Raw genomic sequence first — 16,082 nt, forward strand, 5'->3', positions numbered from 1 at the left:
CTAAAAAACATTAGTAAGATGCGTTCTTCAATTTTTAGGATAGATGCCATACAAAATTTTGAACCACATGTTTATTGCACAGAAAAAATGTCCAAATTCATAGACAGCATCAAGAGAAACGAATACTAGCATAGTAAATTGAAATGCCTGGAAAACTGAACGATAAGCGTCAAACAGTGTACGGTCATTAAGGTATTGCCACAGCTTTTAAAAGGTAGAAGGCAGACTGCTGAGGCTCAAGAAAACAATAATAAAACAGCAAGCATAATGACACTCTCATCAAGAATATATCTACAACAGAACTGCCCTTTTTAGAAGGATGTTGTCAGAAGAAATACAACACATACTGACGGGAGCAGAAGATTTTTTACTATATCACACTATGTACAAGTCAAATTGAGTAAGTGAAAAATGGAGCATTTAGATGGCCTCGAGTTCAATGCTTGACATGTTATTGCTCAATGATTCAACCATTTCATCAGGTGATTCCTCATTGGCATGTGACATTGGTTCTTGAACTTGCATACGGGGGATCTCATCCTGCAATTCTGCTTCAAGCTTCCTGAATTCTTCATCAATATCTCCTTCACCATCTAACTACTGGAGTGATACTGATCCAGCAAAATAACATGGTCAGAATCTTAAGAAAACACAAAGTACATATAAAAATTCATTAATCTTGTTAGAGCCGAGTGTAAACCAAAGGCCTATATATAGAAGTACATGGGACGCTGAAGTATAAGGCAAAAACAATGCGGGACTAAACCTAGACTAACACTAGCACAAATTATTTCTATAACAAATCCAATCATACGTGTGAAGTTTTCAGTGGAAGCAAGGGTGGCAGGGTGCAGCTCATTGCTCACACTAGACAACTGGGAACATGATCATTTATCCAGCAATATTTACCAGCCAAATACAATGCATACATATATCTTCTTTAATGCTAAGTGCATGCGGCACTCAAATATGTGTCACATCATCAGGTCAATAATAAAGCCACATGAATGAATGAATAGGTTGCACCACAAACCATTAAACAATACCACCTCTTAAAAAAATATTAGTTTTCAAAATTAAAAAAAAAATCAGAGTAGGTCTGAACCATTTGGATTGGTTGGACTTAGAGTCCGTTTGCCGTTGTTGTGAGGGACGGATCCAGTATTATAGAAGTGGGGCATGAGCCTTCACTCATTTTAGTTGTTTTAGGAGATTGTAGATGTTTTTACTGTAGCTAGTAGGTTTCTGCTCAATTTTTGGGCTGGGTCCACCCCTGATTGCTGTGCTGCTGTGTTATGGAATCTAGTTAGTTAGAGAAATATTTGCTATTCCTAGTGTGTTTTTTTGTTACATATTTAAAATGATGCTTCTAACTAATAACTGCAAAAAAAAAAGCATTTTTGAAAAGCCACCGCAGGAGCCTTAGCCAAGGCCAAGTTGGATATGGGCAGACTTGGGCTGGATAAGGTTTGGGCTAGGTTAGTTTTCGTTAGACATGGGCGTCGACTTAGGCTCAATTTACAAAATTAGTTAATTAGATTGGACATGACTTTTTTTTAGGGCTCGTGTTCTAGTATATAACTCGGACTCCATCAAAACCGTGTTATTGTTTTTCCCTAAACGGAGAACTCAGTTTGTAAGATGAAATTCCTCAATTAGAGGCTCTGGAATTTCTAGTAAAGAATCCACAGGTAACAAATTACCAAGGGCAGCATCAACTTCTCTTTGTGCAGCAACAAGCTCATAAACCTCCTTCAGGTGGGCATTAACCTCCTCTATGCTGACATTGTTCTCTTTCATTGCCTGGATACCAATTTGGATTGCCTCATAGACCTAGTAGCACGTACAGACTTAATTGTTTATGCAACAAGATGCCCACTGTTTGTAATATGTATAGAGTATATACAACTAATTTTAATTAACCTTTATGTGCATTCGTAAAAAAATATTGCACCTTCTTAGTTGATTCAGCACTTGCAATTAGGCTGATAACTTCTTCAAGCCTTTCTGACAATTCTGTGTATCCACTCCGGCTTTGGGAGAATAATTTAGACTGCCTCACATAACGATAAGCAGCTTGTTTGTCCCCGGACTTGAAGGATGCCAATGCCTTTCTCCTTGAACAATCATAAGATCATATTTTACAAAGCAGACAATTTTAGCATTAGCATTTATCAAAATCCTCAGTAATCATACTAAGTTTATGAACTTTGGTATTAAGCCATATCGTACAGTGTCGGAGGATAATCCTTGACAATAATCCTAGGTATACCAGACAACGGGCGCGTTGATCTAAGTTTCCAGTATGTGTATATTAAACTAGACTTAAGAACATCAAGATTTATCTAGGTTTAGACCTCCCGTGAGATAATAACCCTACATTCTATGTATTGTCTTCTAAACTAAGTGAACTTATTATAGAATATCCTCCTCCTTACAAGCAAAGTTTTCACCACTTTATATATTAGGGGCAAAGATGCACAAACAAACAGACCATGCCAAACCCTGTGGCAGATCTACCTTTGATGGAGCCAACTACCCCTATCCCATCATAACGTCAGATAGTCATGCCTGTTCTGCTCTGGTCATCCTGCGCGTCCTGTACCATCACCGAACACCATCACGCTCACTCGTTAGATCCATCCTGGGTATTAAATGCTACAGGACGGGTCACCGCAACTCCACACCTCCCCACGACCATGCCTCACCGAAAGCAAGTGCCCGGGGAAAGGAAAAACACTCGAGTAGGTAGCATTAAATGAGACTTGACTGGTTATATGAGAATCTGCTAGTCGCAGGATCTTTCTTCGCGACTAGAGGCTAGTCGCACGAGCCTCGCCTTGGTCGCGTGATGTGGCCATGATCTTGACAATACCTGCTGTTGGCTGACACTTGGCGGCGCGGGACCTGCCACGTGGGGCACCCCTTACCTATTACACTAACAATAGCCACTAAGGTCCCTCGTGGATATGGTTAACTAAGGGGTTTGCTGTGGAGGTCTGTGGTCGTTGCATGTCACGTGGTCGTGGATGGGTCTGCTCTGAGAGTGGTTGTCAACGCAACTCACATAAATGATCGACTCAGAAAATCATATCTCAAGTGGAGGTTAAACCTCCGGAGAGAGAGAAAAACATGGGAGAGAGAGAGAGAAAAGACGTGGGAGAGAGAAACATTAATTGCCTCTAGGCTTGAGGGAATTTCAATTCCCCACACACGTCCTTTCAAATTTCCTGCTAATCTGATCCCACGACGGTTGAGATACCGCGGCGACCCTCTAAATTGGAGTACCCATAGCTCCCCACAATCATTTCACCATCTTCCATCGCCCCCAAGGATATTTGAGCTCAGAGCTCTTCGTCTCCTCTGTTGTCTCCGTCTCTGTCCTTGCCCTCGCAGTATCTTCCACCACAATCCGATGGCACGCACCAATAGCGATTCCACCTTCCCTAGATCCAAGTGCAACATGGCGAGGCTGAAGGCATTGCACGAGGTCAGCCTGCTCACCCACTGCCTTTCCATAGGGTACCATGCTAGGGAGAGCGTGCCCGCCCCCCGCCAAAGAGAGATCGTGTTTTTGTCTCATTCTTCTTGGCAGGCCTTGTGCCGCCCTTCTTCTAGTTCTTTACCACCGTCATCTCTTTCTACGACATTTACCACCTTCATTTCAACCCCAACTCTATTCTCATGCTGAGCATTTTCGCTCATCTGTGTGAGAACTTTCTCGAGGTCAAGCCATGCCTCGACCTCTTTCAGTTTTTTTACACAGCTCGGGAGGTAACCGGGGTGGCCACTGGGAGCTGCGGGTTTCGCCTCCATGATGGCGTCGTGGACTCCTACATCGAGGTAGGCCTCAAGTCATCGTGGTCGGACTAGAGGGAGGATTGGTTCTACCTCATGGCTGACAATTCTTTAGACAACCTTCAAGTGCCGAGCACGCTGGCGCATGTCACAGAGAACTAGGGGAATTCTCTTGTGACCACCCTAGAGCTACTAACCCTGGCCAAACGGGTTGGACAGCTTTGAAAAGCCAAGCTGACGGGGTTGGACATTGCCCGCTGAAGGATCAAGATACCGGCCTAGAGGGGGGGGGGTGAATTTGCACTTTTTCAAATATTAAAACAGAACAACACAACAGAAAACAGATAGCGGATATTCTAATATAAATATCGGATGTTCCGACTTTCACCGAAAGTTTTGGTGTATGTGATTGGAACTTCCGATCTACCTGAAAAAGAACTTAGATAGATCTATGCACAAGGATGAGTTAAACTGCAAAAATGCAAGATGTAGCAGGGAAGCTATTCAATTTAAGATAGAACTAGCAAGTATGAAGTATAACTCAAGATAATATGCTAATTGCTCGAAATCACGTAAGAGGTGAGAAATAACCAATGAGGGGCGACGCAACGAATTTGTTCTTGAAGTTTGGATCCTTGAGTGGATCCTACGTCTCCGTTGAGGGACTAAATCACACTTGAGTCGGGTGTCTTTTAACCTTTTTCCTCGTGAGGTTGCACAGAGCACTCCTCGGTTCCACTTGGTATTCCTTCCCTTTCAGAGGTAGAATCCATCCTTCACAAATTTCTCACGGCACACAACAGTTGATTGGGGGCTTGTGAGTGACTCCTAACCTTCTAGGAAACCTCAATCTCCAAGAGTAACAAAGGCGCACAAATCAAAGCTTGGAGATGAACCCTGGTGCTCAAAGATGAAGTCCAAGTCACTTTCACTAGATCTCTCACTCAAATCCGTTTCACAAGATGAAACACAAAACAAGGGAGAGGAGAGGTGCTCTTTAGGGCTCTAGAAAGGTTTTTCTTCTTCAAAGTACCAGCATCATGAAGAGGTGAGGGAGAGGAAGTATTTATAGGGCACCCCAAAAACTAGCCGTTATACACTTTCTTAGACAACATCGGAACTTCTGATATTCAGATTGGAACTTCCGATCAGTGCAAAGTAACAACATTGACTTGTTTGACCCAAACATAAACTGGAGAAATACATACATCGGAACTTCCAACTTGACACATTGGAACTTCCAATTAGCAACAAAAGTCCAAACTGAGAATCAAAGATTTTAGAAACTCTGGACATTCCGGTCCACATCAGAACTTCCGATCTAAAAAACGGAACTTCTGATTAAATTGAAATCAGAAATCCGAGAGCCTAGGATTTGAGGAACATCAGACAGACCTACATCGGAACTTTCAATCAAAAACATCGGAACTTCTGATCTTAACAGAGTTTTTAACCAACGTGTCTGTGTTGTGAATTGCTTCTCTCATTTTAAAGATAAACTTTAAGCACTAAGTTCATGGCAAAGCTTTTATCAATGTATCCCTCTTAATAGAATGATATTCCTTTACTCAAACAAAAATAAAATGCTATAACATTAAGAATATTCAACTGCTGTCTTTTTTCTTCATTTTTAGAGATCGCCAACGTCATTTAGCTTTCATCTTTGGGACTTTTACCTATTCAAATACCCATTGAACATATTAATCCCTTAATCGTTTGTCGTCAATCATTAAAACCCACATAGGGGGCCTAGATACACTTTTAATCACGACTACATCAAGCGCTAGTTGTCTCTTTCTGAACTCTCACAAAAGTAGTCTTGCATAAGTAAAAGATGGACTTTAGGATCCAAAGAGTGGAGGAAGAAGAAACTTCAGTCTGAGGTGACTCCTCTCTCCTAGAGGATCGAGCATGCTTAATTAACCTTACTTGTGACCTTTTCAATTAAGAACATGATGTAGGGCACATATCCACATCCTCTCTTTGGGTCAATGGAGGTGAAGCGAATCTCCTCCAAATAAAGTTGAACACATCAAACTTTGTGTTCTGCTTCATTCTTGCAAGCATGTTTCTTGAACAAGAAAGAATATTGTTAGCATCTCCATCCTTAGGTGCAATGGTCTTCCTGAACATTCTGTTGAGGTAAGAATAGAAAGGAAGAAGACTTTTTGTTTTTCTAAGAATGTATTCTTCATCCATATTGTACATGAATTCCATATCACTTGCTTCCAACACACTTTCACTGTGGATCTGCACTATGTTGCGAAAATCACCTGGAATGAAACCCAAGAGTCTAGCAAATGCTGAATACTTGATCTTGTACCATGAACCATTTGTCATCCAATGGATTGTCCTTGCAGCATCCTTTTCAACATATAGGGTAGCATAGAACTGAGCAATCACTTCTTCACACCAGTGATATTAAAAAATCATGATCCTTTTGAGGTTATTAAAGTCACAAGTGGCTATCACTTCATTGAAAATATCATCATCTTGGCTTTCCATATATCTCCAGTCAATCCATTGCATACGAGAAGTGGGATACTTCCTTGGAAGAATGACAGACTCATAGTAGTCATGCTAAAAAAAGTTCTAAAAACGATTGTCAGTGGAGAACCTGTCATACCTAAAGGGATCAGCTTACCTTTCCTTTTTAACAATAGATGACATGCCCTTGTAATTGAGGCAATGCCTTGGATGATCATTTGATCTGACAGGCACATGCATCCTCAAAGGTCTAATTTCTCCTTGTTCCTCTATTTCAACATCTTCTTCAATTTCTTCCTGAGCACTAGAGCTGCTTCCTCTTCTAGGTGGTAGAGGACCACCTCTTTTAACATTTACTGTTTGAGCACTTTGCTCAGAGCCAATTGAAGGATCTGAGTGTGGACTTCTGCCTCTACCAGCTATTTGCTTTGATTTGAGTCTTCCTTTTGAGCTTCCTAGCAAAGATGGATTGGTTCTAGCTTTGATTCTTCTCTCATAGACATGTCCATGTCCACCTTCCATTCACATTGATCCTGAGATAGATAAGATATGGATAAAGACTTAGGATCAAGTTGGAAGAAGATTGGATGAAAATCTAGACTAGTGATGTTGAAAATGCTGAAAATCATGGACATCGGAAGTTCCGATATCCCCAACCAGATGTTTCAATTTCCATGACTGAGCACCAAAATCAAGATGTCTATGAGATTTACCAACAACAACGAGAAGAGATCTTATATCCGACATCTAGTAACCATAAGCTACGATTTCACCAAAGGGATTCACAAGATTTCTAAGATTTCACAAGAACCTAGAATGAGATGAAGTTACCTCGGAGGAGTTTAAACAACGGAGATAAACTTTGATCCGGAGAGGAAATGGAGTCTCCGGTTGAGGGGGAATCCAAATCGGAGGTGGCACCGGATGTTCCAATCGATCGGAAGGTCCGGTTGCAGGTGGAGACACGAGATACAGTGAAAGGCCGACATTGGGAGCAATAGAATGAGGAGAAACATGTTTCACCGAGGTTAAAGATGCTATCAATATCCACACATCGGAAGTTCCGGTCAGAGGATTGGAAGTTCCGATATGCAGAAATTTCCAAAAAAGCTGAAGATCGGAAGTTTCGATATATAAACCGGATGTTTTGACATATTGATTTTTTGAGGAAAGATTCTAGGAATTTTAACAGATCGGATGTTTCGGTTTGAGACACCGGATGTTCCGATATGTGCAAAATCCCAGTTAGAACAAAAGCTTTTAAGGGGTTTGAAACTTGAGATTCGGATGGATTTAGATAGATGTTGATCAGTTAAACACTTTAGATGTTTTTCCATTTGTGATCAGTGAACAATCAATCAATCAAAGCTATGACGACAAGCGAATCAACATGATCCGAAGATCAAAATGGATAGATTGGTATGAAAATGAACCAATAAATCCGATAAGCGGTAAAAAACGCAAACGGAACCAAGAATGGTGAGTTGACCAAGAGATTGGACTTGTATGAATCTAATTATTGTACTAGGACCAAAATTCATTTACAATAAGATCCCTTAGAACTAGATTCACATTTTACACAAAAGTCACCCAAAAGTCACTTAATAGCAAAAATATCATTTTATTCACATCATGTGGTTTGTGTATGCTCATGAGAGAGAGCAACATGTTGCCAAGATACGTTCACCATGTTAGTTCAAACACATAGGCAAATAAGCAAACAATGTATGGAAGGAGTCAAGCCACGTTTTGAGAATCTAAAATACTTAGCTCATTTTTTAACTCACAAAACCTATGCTAATCTAGGGGCTTGGTGAAGATATCCACCAATTATTTTTACGTCCTTATGTGTTGTATGTCTATGTCTCCCTTTTGTAGTGATCATGAAGGAAATGATGTCAGATATCTATGTGCTTGGTTCGAGAGTGTTGGACGGGGTTGTTGGCAATTTTGATGGAGCTCTCATTGTCACACAAAAGAGGCGCTTTGCTCATATGAATTCCATAATCCTTCAAAGTTTGTCTCATCCAAAGCAATTGTGCACAACAACTACCCACATAAACATATTCTGCTTTGACGGTGGATATGACTCACGTGATATAATCTAAACTCCCCATTTATGTGTGCATATATATAATGATATCCACTTGTGAATACTATTTGTAGGAATATAGTACTATATACATATCTAGACAATAAGTAGAGGTAGGAAGTTTACGTCATATCATGCCAAAATATGCCCAAATATGCCAAAACGTACCCAAATGTGCTCAAATATGTCCAAAATATGACCAAATGTGCCTAAATATGCCAAAATATGACCAAAATATATCTAAATATGCTAAAAATGTGTCCAAATATGACCAACATATGGCCAAACGTGATCAAAATGTGCCCAAATGGGACCAAAATGTAGTAAATGTGCGCAAAATGCACAAAAAATGTTCTCAAATATGCCCAAAATATGCACAAAAGTACAGCTAAACGAATTTTAAACAGCTAGAAACAACACGAAACTACGACTAAAAACGACGAAAACTAATTTTATTTATTCTAACATTTTTGGAATAATTTCTACACTAGAAAAACATTAAATATTATTTACAGAAAATAAAAACAGAGCTAAAAACATATTAAAACATTTATCTAAATCATTTTATATTTTTTTGGATTTTTTTTCTAAACATAAAACCTATTTTTCGGAATAATATATTTTCATGAATCATTTTCGAAAGAAAAATCAAATTATTGCGCAATGCTGATGTCAGCACGCTAATTGAACACACTGACTAGGACTGCACGTGGCGAAACCACTACCACGTCATCAAAACTACTGAGAAAAACCATTCCGGTGGTAAAATGGACGGTATTGATAGTTCAGAGGAGTAAAATGGACGGTTAAGTTCAGGGGGTTATCCGGACAAACGTGATAGTTTGAGGGAGTAAAATAGACTTATTCCAATATTAAAATAGAACAGCACAACAGAAATAAATATTGGATATTTCGATAGAAATATCGGATGTTCCGACTTACACCAAAAGTTCCGATATATACGATCGAAACTTCCGATTTGCCTAAAAAAGAACTTATATAAATCTACGCACAAGAATGAGTTAAACTACAAAATGCAAGATGTAGCAGGGTATAAAGCTATTCAATTTAAGATAGAACTAGCAAGTACGAAGTATAACTCAAAATAATATGTTAATTGCTCGAAATCACGTAAGAGGTGAGAAATAACTGACGAGGGGAGATGCAACAAATTTATTCTCGAAGTTTGGATCCTTGAGGGGATCCTACGTCTCCGTTGAGGGGCTCAATCGCACTTGAGCTAGATCTCTTTCAACCTTTTTTCTCCTGAGGTTGCACAAGGCACTCCTCGGTTTCACTTAGTATTTCTTCCCTTTTGGAGGCAGAATCCAACCTTCATAAACTTCTCATGGCACACCACAGTTGATTGGGGCTCGTGAGTGACTCCAAGCTGGCTAGGAAACCTCAATCTCCAAGAGTAACAAATGCGCACAAAGTAAAGCTTGGAGATGAATCGTAGTGCTCAAAGATGAACTTAAAGTAACTTTCACTAGATATCTCACTTAAATCCCTTTCACAAGATGAAACACAAAGCAAGGGAGAGTAAAGGTGCTCCTTAGGGCTCTAGAAAGGTTTTTCTTCTTCAAAGTACCAGCAGCATGAAGAGGTGAGGGAGAGGGAGCATTTATAGGGTACCCCAAAAACTAGTCGTTATGCACTTTCTTAGCCCACATTGGAACTTCCGATCAGTGCAAAGTAACAACATCGACTTGCTCAACCCTAACTAAAACTAGAGAAATAGACACATCAGAACTTTCGACTTGACACCTCGGAACTTCTGATTAACAACAAAACTCCAAACCAAGAACTTAAGATTTTAGAAACTCCAGACATTCTGGTTGACATCGGAACTTCCAATCTAGAAATCAGAACTTTCAATTAAATCAAAATCAAAAACCCGAGAGCCTAGGATTTGAGGAATATCAGACATTCCAACCAACATCGGAACTTTCGATCAAAAACAACGAAACTTCCAATCTTCAACAGAGTTTTTAACCAACGTGTCCATGTGAATTGTGTCTCTCATTTTAAAGATAAACTTTGAGCACTAAGTTCATGGCAAAGATTTTATTGTTGCACCTCTCTTAATAGAACGATATTCTTCTACTCAAACAAAAATAAAATGCTATAACATTAGGAATATTCAACTGTCGTCTTCTTGCTTCATTTTTGGGGATTGCCAACATCATTTAGCTTTCATCATTGGAACTTTTACCTACTCAAATACTTATTGAGCATATTAGTCCCTTAATTGTTTGTCATCAATCATCAAACCCGACATAGGGGGCCTAGATGCACTTTCATCCATGACTACATCAAGCACTGGCTGTGTCCCCTACGGAGGTGAGCGCACCTAGAGTTTATGTACTCTGGGCCGGATGATGAGACCTAGTTGAGCTTCACAGGTTACCTTGCCGTCAATTCCCCGGTACTGCCCTTCAAAAAAAGTGTGCGAGCTCTCACGCCTCTTCTGTTATTAAGATCCTATCGACGATGATGTTGACTCGTAGGTTTGAATCCTAATGCCAGGCTCCCCGAGAAAAGATGGTCCTCCGGTCAGCGCCCTTTCACTGTGTGATCTCACCTATCTAGAGAGAGCACAACGCAGGAGGGTAAGATTGACATTTCCTAAATTCCCGCCCAAGCCTTCTTATGATCTGGATTTTCATCGGTGACATCATTTGCAGGGTCTTCATGAGGTCAACCTTTTGCGCTTGGTCATCGACGAGGTCTTGGAGGCCTTCAATCAGGCTGTCCTAGGGAGTGGAGTTCATCTTGATCTCCACCCCGCACCCAATAGGGCGTGGCCCCTCCTCCTCATGATCATTCAGGTTGTGCCTCTGACACATTTGGTCATGGAGGTAGCCAGATAGCCCTAGGTTGGACGTCGACCACATGTGAAGATCTTGCACACAGTATTTGTCACCAGAGGAGCGACTAACATTGCTCTGAGCTAGCCAGGGACCAAACTGCTCGTAGTCAAAAGTCGACCACGGACAGAGGTATGGTGAGCGGTGCTGTCCAGCAGGGGAGCAATCAGTCACTCCCTGAGCCAGCTAGGTCCGACCAATCCACTCATCGAGTCAATGGGAGAAAAGGCCGGCAGAGGATTCAGCTTCCATGGAAGCGTCCAAACATGCCTGTGGGACGCCATCTTCTTGCGGCATGACGGTGGATGTGGCCTCCCCGTCGGGTAAACTCAGTGGTTTCGCGAGGTCGAGAGTTGTGCTCACCCCTCTGACCACACGGTAAGTCCCCTGGTTAGGCGTAGACATTTCAAGTTATTTGACTCCGCAACTTGCTATCGCTACAGCTCCTCCACCCCGTCAACGACTCCGGTAGAAACTTCTCCTCCGGCGCCTCAGCTGGACAATCCAGCCCCCAAGCTAACTACGGTCCTGACGCCGCCTGAAGTGCTTGCTATGACCCCGTACCTTCATAGCCTATCTGGGAGCCTGCTCCGGCCTCTGACCTACTCTCCCTGGTCACTAGCCTCCCCACCTCCATTAGCCAGCTGATCGCTGAGGAGGAGGTGGCAGTCCGCAGATGTGCTGAGTTGGAGAGGCTGGTGGCAGTCCCCTTCGACTTGCTGCTCCAGGTTGCTGGTGTTCATATCCGCCCAGCCCCTAGGGATACCGTGATCGGTCATATCGACTGGTTTTTTGCGTCCCCCCCCCCAAGGAGGTAGGTGACCTCGAGTAGAGGCTTCGTGAGATCATCGGCGACCACCTCTTTGAGGTCAGAGTCTCCAGCGCCTGCCTTTCCCTTGCCTATGTTAGCGATCACTTCCCCAACCTCGAGCTTGCTCTGACAGTCTCTGCATGTTTTGACAGTGTACAGCGGACCACGGTGGCACTCGACGACTACGCAGACTCATTTCTGTATGCAACTCGCTCCCTTATTTGGACCGTCTGTTTTGACCCGTGAAGGGGCATCTTAGGATCCTAGGGATACTGAATAAAACCATTAGAACTAGCCCCCGGGCACTATCCGAGCGGTCTTTTTGTACTCGAGGATTTGTTTTCATATAAATTTTTTCGTGCTCGTGCGGTGGGCAGGCTTGGCTACTCATTACGTCCAGAGGGGATCCCAGCTTTCGGTGCCGCTCGCTAGCTAGGTTCATGGTGACTAGGACATCCCTTAGCCCTACAAGCCTTCCAGTGGTGACCAGCGCTCAACCCGAGTTTAGACTTGTGGTCTCATGGTCGGTATCCATCAGCTTCTCATATCCTTGATACTAAGCGAGAGACAGTTTTCATTCCTTCCCAATCGATTTGGCACTCACCACGTGAGCGATCAGTCAAAATGAAGTGACAACATAAAAAGGAAACCTAGGAAGGAAAACCTAAACCATTCTTGCCCTCAACAGTCTGGTTGGCAGGAAAGCCGTTGACCAGGCAGTCTAACCCTTAAATTGAAAAAACTTACAAGCTGACGGGAGACCGTTCTTGTCCGGGAGATCCTGCAAAACAGAGAATTTTATCTTCAAATTAGAAAAATTTACAAACCATACTCCACGCTCGTCCGGAAGATCCTGCAAAATAGAAAAAAGACTCCTTTTCAAACAACCTTATACATAGAACCTCCGCAATTGGGCTATATATTCCAGGAGTTGTGAAATTCACGGCCATCCTCAATGACTAACTTGATCGCACCAGGTCAGATAACATTGACCACTTTGTAAGCCCCCTCCCACTTGGGGGTCCTTGTTTCGACTTGCCTTATTCTGAATCTTTCTAAGGATGAGGTCGCCTACGACCAGTGTTCGCTCGCGCACCTTGTGATTATGGTAGCATCTGAGGCTCTGTTGGTATCAGGCTACTCGAATTAGAGTACGATCATGGAACTCTCCGATCAGGTTTATGTCATCCTCCTGTCGCCTTACCTGGTTGTCGTCCGAGTAGTTGGTCACTCGAGGAGATTGGAGGACGATCTTGGAGGGGAGCATTGTCTCGGCACTGAAAACTAGGAATTTTCAACATTAAATATAGACCTCCCTAATGTTAGTCAATAGACCTCCCTAATGTTACATTAAATATACCTATTATTGTGGGATGCAATTTCCAACATTAAGAACAACACAATTCATCCAGCATCCAACCGTAGTAATTTAACACCAGAACGTGCAAGTAGTGCAGCGGTAACGCCTCCAATAGCCCCCCCCCCCCTCATGTGCGCCTGGTTGCACACACTCCCCAAAGTGATTGAGTGTGTTGTTAGCGGTGCCATGTTCGGAGGGTTTCTCGACCTTAAAAAGAAATGCCTCGCGGATGTCTCTCCCGGCAGGTTGAGTTTTTTTTAGTAATTTAACCCTGAAAGAAATCTGACATCACAAACAAAACAAGCAAAAGGCAGGTGGCAGTAATACAAAGGATGAGAAAGTTATGAATAATCTTATAGCAGGAAGCAATGGCCTGGCCTTTCCGATACAGAAGTCATAAAAGAGGAAATTGTAATAAACTATTCACATTTCCATGTTTTGTCACTGTGTTGACATACACAGGTCACGTTCGGCAACCAGAATTAATTAATTTTGTGTGATTTCTATGTGTAAAACTGGCCAAAGCAATGCCATCTGCTGGAACGTGTAGTCTTCAGGTCTCTGCAATCTGTTAAAGGCAACCAATATATGCAAGGACGTCCTTTTGAAACGTGAGTGCTACATGCCAATCGTAGATACCAAGTTGAGAAATATACTAACATCTCCCATCGGCGATCAAGCACGTCAAGCTGCTGCTGTAACTTCTCTTCTGTCCAAACTAAGTGCAACCTGTCGTGGTCAAGCTTTGATACAGCAGGAACTTGTGCAGCGGTGAGTGCAAACTTGACACCCTGCAGGCATCCATCCAATTGAATAAAATACAGCAGAGACTTGCTGCAACAGAACAAAAGATAATGCAGTACAACAATAAGGAGTAAACCTCAATAGGGTCTTGCTTCCTGGCTACAAGATACTGGGCTTTCCCACATTGCGTCAAGTAACACAATGCGCCATGAGCATCCTCCCGGTCAGTGAAGAAGCAATTGAATTTGCTAATAGTAACAACACAGGTCGTCGTCCAATGAGAGCCACTCAATTGCCTAACAATATCTGTAGCCCGTTCCTGAGATCAACTAGCAGGGTACCAAATAAGCGTGCCAGCATTCTACCAACCAATCCGTGAGATCGTCGTGGGAACATACCAGGACTTGCGGCAAGCAGAGCGGCGTGAGCCCTCCGGGGCGGGCGAACCAAGCACTCGTCACCTACGGTTTGTCGCCATCGTCGTGTCAGAAGCGAGATATAGAGAGCGCACGCGAACTTGGGGCGAGTTGGGCGAGGGGAGTGGGCGGAGAAGGCGGAGCGGGGCCTCGGAGCAGAGACGGAGTCGCTGTGCGACGCGGAGGAGGAGCTCCTTCCAGAAGAGAAGCTTGGGTTGGGGCCAGTCGCGGCGCTGCCCCGTGAAGGCCTTGAACCTGGCGCGGAGATCGGCGCCGTCGGGGTCGTCCCACCACCCGGCGCCCACCTCCGCCCGCACCGCCCCCTCCCACCCCTCCCCTTCCCCGTCGCCAGAAGCCATAATAAGAGAGCACGGGCACAGACGTGACGCCGACGCGGTTGCGGCGGGGCTCGCTGGGAGGCTATACGAATCGCGCAAACGGGTTTCGAAAGCCGCGTTATGGGAGAGGACTCGGAGCAGAAGCAAGAATGGGGAAACTTTCTTGGGCCTCACGTTTCTAATCATGGCCCAAATCCTGGCCTGTAGTCTTCGTTTCACTCGAGGAGGAAACACTGCCACCAAGGTCCATTATACGGCCCAAGCTCGCCCAGTTGAAACGGGACCAAGAGTCCCATCATAGCCTAGCCAGGCCACATTGTTAGCCAGTCCCATTATATGACTATGTTCAGAAAGATATTCGTGAGATTTTATCTACGTTATCCATTTTGTGATCTAATAGTTGGGCTAAAGAGGAGAGGGAGAGAGTGAACACGTGTCATCACGGGGGGGGGAGTGTCTTTCGTAGGACAAGGTTCTATAGAATTTGCTTCCCGCATCGAGCCCACGGTTCATTCGTTTGATTGGTTTCTCGAGCTCGAGGGTAATGAGTGTTGATATAAGAAAATATCTTTCATGAACAAGTGCGGTGAGAGCCTCCTCTAGAAGGGGACTTATGCTTGGAGAGGAAGTGGAGAGGAAAGAATATCGATATGTTTATCACCAAAAGATTCACCCCTAGCCTAATGACCATAGATTTGTATTTATAGTGCTAGTGTAAGTATACAAATATGTCCTTATAGAGATAGCGATGTAAGGTACCGCCATGCTACAGGGATTTAGGGCTAGTCGAATTACGCAGTCTAGGTTCAGGCAAAATACATTTACCTCTAACTAGAAGATATTATTTATTATAGCAAAAACAGTGGTGTAAGTGATCCATATGGTGCGATACTCGACCGATCGTCAATTGTGGCACGACACCGCACTGTTCCGAATGTCCGGATGACCTTCACTTGCACTGGAATGTCAGGATAGAAACCACTTGCACTTGCATTAAATACTAATTACTTCATTTTAGGCGGAGGACGGCTCGTGGGCCTCCTTTAGCTGATTTTCCTCCAAGCCTTCATGGCCCACTCTCCAGGCTTTGGAGAGCTTGCCTAGGCTCTGGAGGAGTGAACCTTAGGGAGGCTAGGGCTCTAGGAGGTTGGTCTTCTGGAGAGCTT

The 16,082-nt window shown here is 43.2% G+C and overlaps 1 pseudogene; it reads right to left on the minus strand.

The window, feature by feature from the left end:
- Positions 1-420: 420 nt before the first annotated feature.
- On the minus strand, positions 421-15,006 carry LOC133887866 (uncharacterized; annotated as a pseudogene).
- Between the last annotated feature and the right edge of the window lie 1,076 nt (positions 15,007-16,082).

This window comes from Phragmites australis, chromosome 1 (genome assembly GCF_958298935.1).
Source record: "Phragmites australis chromosome 1, lpPhrAust1.1, whole genome shotgun sequence".
In the NCBI taxonomy this organism is placed as follows: domain Eukaryota; kingdom Viridiplantae; phylum Streptophyta; class Magnoliopsida; order Poales; family Poaceae; genus Phragmites; species Phragmites australis.